Source organism: Globicephala melas, chromosome 11, assembly GCF_963455315.2.
Source record: "Globicephala melas chromosome 11, mGloMel1.2, whole genome shotgun sequence".
Taxonomy (NCBI): Eukaryota; Metazoa; Chordata; class Mammalia; order Artiodactyla; family Delphinidae; genus Globicephala; species Globicephala melas.
This window is the reverse complement of record NC_083324.2, coordinates 89,375,256-89,385,016: the sequence shown is the minus strand read 5'-3', so window position 1 is coordinate 89,385,016 and position 9,761 is coordinate 89,375,256. Positions and strand designations below refer to the sequence as shown.

The window sequence follows — 9,761 nt, the reverse complement described above, 5'->3', positions numbered from 1 at the left end:
ACCAATATGATAAGGTATCTATTCTCGTACATGAAAAAGCAAGATTAAATTTATACTGTTATTACATTTTGTAAAACAATAAAAGGATGCACATACACACACCCATACTTGTATATGCATAAGCACTTTTTGTAACTTATTTTTCTCCATTTAAAAAATTAAAGTATAATTTACATACAGCAAAATTCACCCTTCTTAGTGTATAGTACTGAGTATTTTGACAAATGCATACAATTGTGTAGTCACCTGACAGTCAAGATATAGAACAGTTTCTGTCACTCCAAAACTCCCCTGTGCCACTTTGTAAGTCCCACCCCAGCCCTCACCCTCAATCCCTGACTTCTATTGATGTGGTTTTTGTCCCATATAGTTTTCCCTTTACCAGAATGTCATATAAACGGAATCGTATAGTATACAGTCTCGTATAGTATACAAGCATAGCATGTTTAGATGTATCCCTCTTGTTAGGTGTATCAGTCGTTTTTTCCTTCTATTGCTCAGTAGTATTTCATTACATAGATAGACCACAGTTTGTTTATCCATTCTGCAGTTGAGGAACATTTGGGTTATTTCCAGATTTTGGCAATTAATGAATAAAGCCAATATAAACATTCATACATAGGTGTTTGTGTAAACTTAAGTTTTTGTTTCACTTGGGTGAATCTCTAGGAGAAGGAATGATGGGTCATATTGTAAGTATATGTTTAACTGTATAAGAAGTCACGTTTCTTTCTAAATGCCTGTGCCATTTTGCTTTCCCATGACCAATGTATGCGAGTTCTAGTTGCTCCACCTCCTTGCGGGGACTTGGTATTGTAAGTTTTTTATTTTTATTATTTTAGCCCTTTAAATGAGAAGTGTTTCATTGTAGTTTTAGTTTACATTTTCTTAATGGCTGATATTGAAAACCTTTACCTGTGTTTATTTACATAGGCATTTTTGAGAAATACACACGCACTCACACACTAAATCATGATTATATTCAGTGCCACAGTGGGAAGGATTTGTAGTAGCTGGAGGTGAGAAAAGACTTTTACATTTTACACCCTACTCTTTATATACTAGTTAAATTTTGTCAAGAGCATGTTTATTTGAAATTTTTCTAATCAAGTTAATTTTTAAAAATTTCTCTTCTTTATATAAAACTATCACTGTGTCTTATTAACCCGTTAATGGGGCTTTACATGTAAATTACAAAGATATTTTTCTCCTATATCCTACTGGATGGCCAAATGCTGTACTGTCCAAAGCAGCAGCCACTAGCTCATGTGGCTATTGAGCCCTTTTAATGTGTCCAGTGAGGAGCTGAATTGTTCACTTTAATTAGTAAAAATTATAATAGCCACCTGTGTCTAGTGGCTACCATATTAGACAGAACAACTCTAGAACACTTGTTGCTAGAAATCTGTTTCATCTTCATTCTTTCCCTGTCTGATTGCTGTTTTAGTTTTTCAGCCCTCGCTGAAGGGTGACTGATAAAGATGATTCCTGGAAGTGGTAGTGGAGACTTCTGCTCTGGGAGATGAAGCGAGTGGGGAGGGGGAGGGGAGCACACCTGAACTTTTAAAAGCACACTTAGATGAACACCTTCATCATCACAGAAAGTTCTTCTGGGCAGCACTGCTCTCTAGAGGGTTGCTGAAGTTGTTTGAACATGACAGGTTTGAACTAACGTGCAAAATGAAATTTGCTGTCTGCTTACTTCCAAAGCCAGGAACTGGAAGAGTTATTGAACTGTACTGGCTTCCTGTCTTAAAATACACAGAGCAAATGCTACAATGAATCAGCCATCCTCAAGCAGGCTCAAAACACAGCCTGGTCATCATTGCTCCAGATACCAGGGCAAGATGAGATCTGGGACCTTGGCACTGGGGCTGGATTTTATGTGGATAGTTGAAAAACTATCTACAGAATGTACTCTTACATAATGAATAAGCTTCCCTCACTGATAAATGCCAATTTTCCAGTGGACCATGGAAAATTGGCTATTTTTTGCTACTCAGTGGGAGGCTGTGGCGCTCTTACTTGTGCTTTAAAGAACCCTGGAAAATGCAAATCTATGTCAGCATTTGCTCCAGTTTGCCACCAGCTCTCTGTCTTTGGGTGGGTGGGAGGACAAAAATCTCTCAATGGACATTTGAAATCAGAGCAAAATAAATGAAAAGCTCATGACACTGGTGTTCTTAGTAAGTTTTTTTTTTTTTTTTTTTTGCGGTACGCAGGCCTCTCCCTGTTGTGGCCTCTCCCGTTGTGGAGCACAGGCTCTGGACACGCAGGCTCAGCGGCCGTGGCTCACGGGCCCAGCCACTCTGCGGCATGTGGGATCTTCCCGGGCCAGGGCACGAACCCGTGTCCCCTGAATCGGCAGGCAGACTCTCAACCACTGCGCCACCAGGGAAGCCCTCTTAGTAAGGTTTATTCAGGTTCTGGTTAGACATGATCAAGGAGGTGTTGACTAAACATTTCAGCTGCACAGCTACTTCCTGACATCAGTTGTTTTTAGATTACAAGAGGGTTATGATTATAGTTACTTTTCTTTGCAATCTTTTTTAATGACCACATCAGACTTCAAGAAGAATTCCCCAATACAGGAAAAATCAGACACTAGAATCTTTTCTGAGTTATAGTAGTTAGACTAAAGAAAAATACAGTTATTCGATTTTAAAATGAGTTTTCATGACACTAAAAGAGTTTGATCATGTAGTTGAAAATCTAAATACAAGAAAATACATAAAACAAGAAAAGTTCAAGTACGTGTAATGATTGTAGAAGGCTTCTCAAACATGTTTGAGTGGCAGCACACAACTATTCAGACTTTTCTGTACTTTTTAAAAACTGTGAGCAGGTTGGTCTTATTTTACAGATCTCTTTGGCACTTTTTATGAGGTCGTAGTAAATCATTCGAGACTTGTCTGAAGATCAAGTTTTGTTGAATGAAGAATGAATTTTCATTGCTACATCTGTGAGAAGTAAGAAATTCATCACTTTTTTTTCTGAAATCAACTTAGAGTTAAGCCCCGCATCTTCTTCTTCCTCATCATGTCAGAAACTGGAACTATAAACTATACTCCATCTGTGCTGTAGAATCCTCCCCCTTCCTGTCTGTCACCCTCTCCCCACAGGCATTTGCAGAGGTTACATTGATTTTACTTCACTATTATTTCATCACCACTGGGAGAAATTCACAAAATTATAGATACTTAGTCAAAAATGCAGAATTTCACCCATTAATGCTTTTATTATCCTTAAAAAATCGAAAATATAGCCCTTCTAGACTCTTTCCATTTAAATTCAGGACTACTTTCAGGGAGACCTGCCACATGGTCATGGGTGGTGGACATGGAGCTTTTTATTCCAGGCATTGGTTCCACGTCCCCAAGACACCCACAGCCCAGCCAGCCAACCCTGGCACCACGGGCTGGTCCTAGTTCTGGCTTTGTCCGTTCTCTCTGCCCTGTACAGAGCCCCATGCCTTTCCTGCTACCTCTTCCAGGCCTCCCTCCATCCTCCATGCATGCACTGCCAGATGGATCTACGAGCATCTTCGCCTTTCTCCTCTCTGTCACACACCTCCAGTGTCTCCAGCTTCCAACCCTATTGATTCTTGAAAAGTAGAAGCATGGACAAAGAGCCAGCACTGAGCAAGGCCGCAGCTCCTCAGTCAGAGCCTCCTCCCTTCCTCCCACCACTGGTCCACTATTCACTATTAACAGGTTCAGCAGGACCCAGAGAATTTCTAAAATGGCAGAAAGTGAACAAAGTTATATTCTCTCTATATCATATAAAACCTGGTGGCCAGTGGTCCATGTGAGATATTCAAAAGGCCAGTTATGCAAAAGCTAAAAGAATAATAACAACAAAAAGCTGAGTCTTTACTGTAGCTTCAGGGAGCACTGGTGGATGCAGGCAGAGGTACACCACCAGAAGCCCCGATGGTATAAGCAGAAGTGTGCATGTTGACTGTCTTTCCTTAAATCAGGAGTTTCCCTCTGTGTGATCAAGTTCTTGTGTTGGCAGCTGAGAAAGCCACTGACAGCTGGGGAGTTATTTTCTCCTTTGGTCACAAGATGATGGAGATAATCTAGGGTGGGAAGTGTGGGGGAGAGAAGGAGGAGACAAATGCTGGCTCCTCTGACCAGAATTGGTAAGAAGGCTCATAGATCTTCCTTTCATGTAGATCAGACTCCTAAATAACTCCTGAGTCTACCCCTTACATTTGCTGAGAAGCAACCGGATCACATCAGCAAAACTCTTGAGGTGTCGTAAAGAAGGATCAAGGTTTTAAATCAGCCTCTTTTTCTTGTCTTTTCTTTTCTGTTTTTGGATCATTACAAAGTACTTAATCTGGATTGTGTTGTTTCCAAAAAATGGAGGAATCCACAAAACTCAATAGAATACTATTTTCCAAGTGTGAGATCTAGCCGGGAAAATTATTTGAAGTTAATCCTTCCTGTTTTGTTGATGACTCTTGACCTAAAACAGGCAGAAACTTGGATAACTAGAGTTGTCCATTGTAAAATGTTTTTAGATGCCCTGACTAGGAATATACCTGATTAGACGGAGTTATTGTTTTGGAATTTTCCACTTGCTGTCTTAGTGATTCCATGAAATTGCAGGTCAACCCACTTTTTATTTCATATGTATTAAACATACTCTGTATTTAATACATGCTAAGTATTTAATATATATGTACAACATTAAATTCATAATAGACCACTGATTGTTATATTTACTGTTTAAAATTATTTTGAACAATGAAAGTTTCTTCTAGACAATGCATATTTTCTAGGTTGTTCTCTAACTGAACGTTATGTGTCAAACATTCAGTTCAACCAACATCAGTTGAGAGCCTTCTGTGCGCCAGGTGGGTGGTGGATGGATATTGTGGCATTTCCATCACTTAAAAGAGCGTTGTTAATTCTGGGTAAGTTCTAGGTAGACTTCTCCACATCCTTCAGTCTTTCCTTCTTCCCCACCATTAGCTGTTCCATCTTACAGCAATATTATATATTACTTTTGCTGTGATCAAATGAGACAGGCAAGTGTGTTCCCCTTAATAAACATAATCTTAGTTTTTAAACTGAAATCTAATTCTCTATTTTAGCTATACATTTTGACTTCGCTTTTAACTTACAGCGACAAAGTATATCACATAGAAAACATGAAAAGAAATGAAAGAACATACAAATACTAGTGTGTCATGTTAGGATGAAATGATTATTTTTGTTCTATATTTTCATTATTGTTTGTTTGTTTGTTTTGCCCGTACCACATGGCTTGTGGGATCTTAGATCCCCGAGCAGGGATTAAGCCTAGGCCCACGGCAGTGAAAGCACCGAGTTTTAACCACTGGACTGCCAGGGAATTCCCTATTTTCATTAGTTTTAAGATATTCCATTCAAATGAAAGATAAATAAGTTTGCCTTATTACTAATAAACCCTTGTCTAACCATTGGTTTCAGGCAACTCAGCTTCTCGAGCCTTCTTTACACTCAGAAGAATTAAATACCGAGTTGGCCCTTTTCTCTATACTCTTTCTGGATTCATATTGATACCACTAGGTCTCTTAAATTCTCTTGGATAATCTTTCTCCCTTAGACTGTCTCCAAACTTTGAATCTGGCTGTTATTAATTCTGTTTTTATTAATATGGCTGATTATTATAATTATTGGTTAATTTTAACTAATTATAATTAATCCTATTACTTCTTATTAATTTTGTTTTCAAAGTCATCTTATTTCTTCCCAATAATTAGAATTTTAAAAATATATATTAAACACCATGGGCAATGGTTTTATTTTCTGTACTATTTCAGACACACTTGTCTCTTTGTCTGAGCTCTGACTTTAAATCTGGATTTGTTTCAGTAAGCAAACCAATGGAAACTACTTACCATTGATTGCATGTCATGTTCTCCTTGGTTAGGGCCACTGTGTACAGCTGGGCAGGTGTCCCCGGCACAAGGGCACCTGGCCAACAGGTGAATGGAGGCTCTTTGTCAACATATGTCAAGAGGAAGAGACTATGGAAACTGATGAATTCATAAAAGTGCTAACAAAAGATCAAGATAAAAAAAATAAATTACATGGGACTGAGTGAACTGATGAGGATGATAATAATTTTTGTGACTTTCTGTTTGAATAAAAAAGAAAGACTATGGGCAGCACTCTCTTTAGCGTTACATGATGACATAAAGTAAATTTGGACTATGTATGGTCCTGCCTTGAGGCATTTAAATATAGACAGGGGAGACTTGGAAAACAGAAAACGGGGGAAAAATTTAAGAGTAATTTCTTTATATTGATATTTTAATGAATAAACAGTATATTTATTCAAATTCCAAGGGATTCAATGACAGAAGAGATAAATGTGGACTGGAGTATTTAGGTATAGCTCCAACAAATCAGTGGAATATAAAAAGAATCCTTAGGTTTAAGACCAGCAGTCTTATCTATTTCTAATGACATAAAATTTTCATGCAGGGACAGTCTTATCCACAAAGTGGATTATTAGAGACATGCCCGGTGGCCTGAGTGGTGTCCACTAGCCCTTGTCATCTTCTCAAATGCCTCTGAACCTTACCCCATCCCCTGCCTCGGTGCCTGGGATTAGTGAATTATTCCTTTGAGTTAAAGTGTGACCATCACAAGATGCCCTTTAAAAAGAGAAGATATTCCCAAAAGATTGAACATACCAAACATGATCTGCCTGGATAATTCTGTTCAGCAAGGCTGATCGCACCTCTGTTCTGAAGAACCAAAGCCTCTGTTCACCTGAGCCTGAGATTCTGTCTTTGCGGAGGGACTTGGAAAGAAAAAGCAGGAAGGAACCACTTCTCTGTTTTGCACTTCCATAAAATCATTGATATCTCGGTCAATATTTCGACATAGATGACTCCAAAAAAATAAGATAAAAGCTGTGGATCATCTCCTCAAATAAATGCACAAAGCCTAAAACATAACACACGAGTCATGGAACTCACAGACTCCTGAAGCCTGTCTAGGGATCTCAGGTTAAGAATTCACTGAACAAATAAAAAGTGTCATTTTTAGTGTCTGCAGTGCTAGGGAACCTGGCATTGCTCACCTTTGCTTTCTTCCCTTTACAGTTCATCCACTCACCTTCCGTGCTCATCTTTCCCAACCCCCCACCCCCACTCCCATTTGTGGGTGGACTGAATTATCAAAATAATGACTGAGAATCCTCACCTTGGGAAAAAGAGGGCTGTGTGCTGCTACCTCCAATTTGTTTCCATGTGCCAGAACTATGTAACCAAGAACAAGGTGTAGCCAAAGGAGGCTGGGCCCATGTGCGGTGGTGGAGGAGAAGTGGGCAGTGGAGGTGGTGTTGCAAAGGTTATATGATGTGGCCCGCTCTGCCGTACTTTGTAGCTGTCCCATCCAGTGAAAGCTCAGTATAATTCCTCCACATCAGGGACAATCAGACCACAAAGTGTAGCCATCAAAGAATCCTCTCTCTTATAGATGCTGGGTCAGGACATACGGAAGTAAATCAGATAGAAATCTTTACTAAGGACCTTCACATGACAAAAGTTTGGAATATTTTAAATTTGTTTTTAGAGTCTTTGACTTCTCGAGCACAAGCTTCCAATGAAGAGGAAGAGGGTCAGGATGCAAGAGCTGAGCTACCCCGGTTCCCTCTTTAAGAAGAAAGAATATAAAGGCCTCATTCACATGGTAAGTGCTCAGTAAGTTTTATCTATGATTATTATGCTCTGTTTGCTGAGTGTGGTATTCTCAGCATCCACAATGTGTGTATCAACTGCTGATAAAATTACCATTGATAACTTCCCACTTGGGAATTATTGAAATGAAATGCCAACTCTCATGGGACATTGGTAACGTGTTCTTCAAAACTTTAACTCCTGAGAAGGCATGTTTGGGGAGGCATGTCATCATTCTCCTTTCCTCCTCATTGGCTGGGAAAAGCTCCCAAAAAAGGACACTGTGTTCATTGGCTGTTGCTGGTATGGTCTCTTACTGGAAAAGGTGAAAGGGGATTCAGGTAAAACAGCAAGGGGACTATAGTCTGGTCTCACTATCTCAGCAGTCATGAGGGTAGAATACGCTTCACAGAGACCTGGGACCCTAGCATAACTTCATTTAGGGCACAACTGAGAATCCAGGGACCCATTCTCTCTCCTTGCACCTCTTTGAGAAGCATGAACACTGCTTAGGAAGTGGGTATATTTGCATTCGTTTGTTTCCATCCAATACATCCCTTTGGGGGAGAATTCTTCAGCAAGCCAGCTCAGAGATGGTTAGCCGCCTGCATGTCAGACTGCTCCACAGGTGCCCTTGAACCTCAGGAGCAGATTCTGGGAGAGGATCATGGAAGTCTGGATTTCACTTGATTCTTGTAGAAGCTTTATAGACTGTGAATTTCAAGGTCCTGAGTCACCTACTCTGTGTTGAGATCCTAGCAAAGCCCCTTCATATAAAATTGTCAGTTTAAAAGTTTTACACTATATAAAGAAAGGCAGACGAGCACAACCATTCCAAAGATGGCCCCCCCTCTCCCCCATGTGTCTATTGTGTTACCAGCTTTCTGGTACAGCCTGGCTGGTGGCAACTGGAATGTTATCCAGAGGGACAAAATCAATGGGGAGGAGTCGTCTCAGATGCAATGTAGAGGACCAAGGTGGAATAAGACGAGAATACTCTTAGTTTTGGCAACGAAGGGGACATTAGTTCAAATTAAGTGTAAGGAAAAGGTATAGAAGTTAACATAGCACCAGCCTCCTTGTACAACAGATAATGAGATAGTCTGTTAAGGAGAAAGGCAAGGGTTTGGGTGGGAATATCAAGGTCAGAAAAGATTTAGAAGAGCCCAGCATCTGTCCACTTCTTTCCAACTCCACCACCTTCAGAACTAATCCTGTAAAAGAAAAATGTATCAATAAATATGTACTCAATGACTTTTCTCTGTGTCAGCCTCCAGAAAATAGCCTTGAACCTTTAAACAGACATTATCTTTGCTTTCTTGGAACTTTCAGGTCTAGTTGGAAAATATGGACAATAAATGTTAGAGAGTTGTGAGAAAGAAGAGTTCACTGGCGGGGGTAGCCCTATTGGGCATGCGTCACATAGCAGACGGGTGCTGTGTGAGATGGAATTAGTTAAGGGAAGAATTCAGGCACCGGCTTAAGACTCAAGAGGCTTAAGACCCTCCAAACTAGTGAATTATTTCTTAGAGAATTTCCCTGTCTCCTATCTTTTTCCAATCCTAGACAACATCACCAAATTAACTGTTGTTATCATGATTCTGCTTCAAAACTGTCAACAATCCCCCAGTGCCTGCCCCTTAGGGTTCAAACAACTTAGGCTAAGATTGAAGGCCTCCATCTGCTGGGACCTATCCTTTCTTCCCAGATCTGGGTCGCACAGCTCTCCATTCCAGCAAAGCTCACCCACTGTCCTTCATTCATGTCCCATCCTTTATCACCTCTCCATCTTTATCCCTGCTGTCCTTTCATCTTGAGTGCCCTTCCCCCACTGCCCATTCTTATTGTCATTTCTGCTTGAAGACTCAACTCTTACTTCCACCAGGATGCATTCTCTGGTCCCCAGCACTAGAAGCAACCTGCCTCTTCTGCACATCCACAAACTTTGTTCATATTTCTCTTAGGACATGTTTTATATAGTCTTTCTTACACTGTAGTTATTTTTATACTCTCTTCATCATCTTACTATCTTATAAACCTAAGGGGAGGATTTGTGCCTCATTCACCTTTATACTCC

The 9,761-nt window shown here is 40.1% G+C and overlaps 1 pseudogene; it reads left to right on the top strand.

Moving 5' to 3' along the window:
* The window catches only part of LOC115866003 (S-formylglutathione hydrolase pseudogene), a 44,605-nt pseudogene extending 40,990 nt beyond the window's left edge, over positions 1 to 3,615 (top strand).
* Positions 3,616 to 9,761: the final 6,146 nt, after the last annotated feature.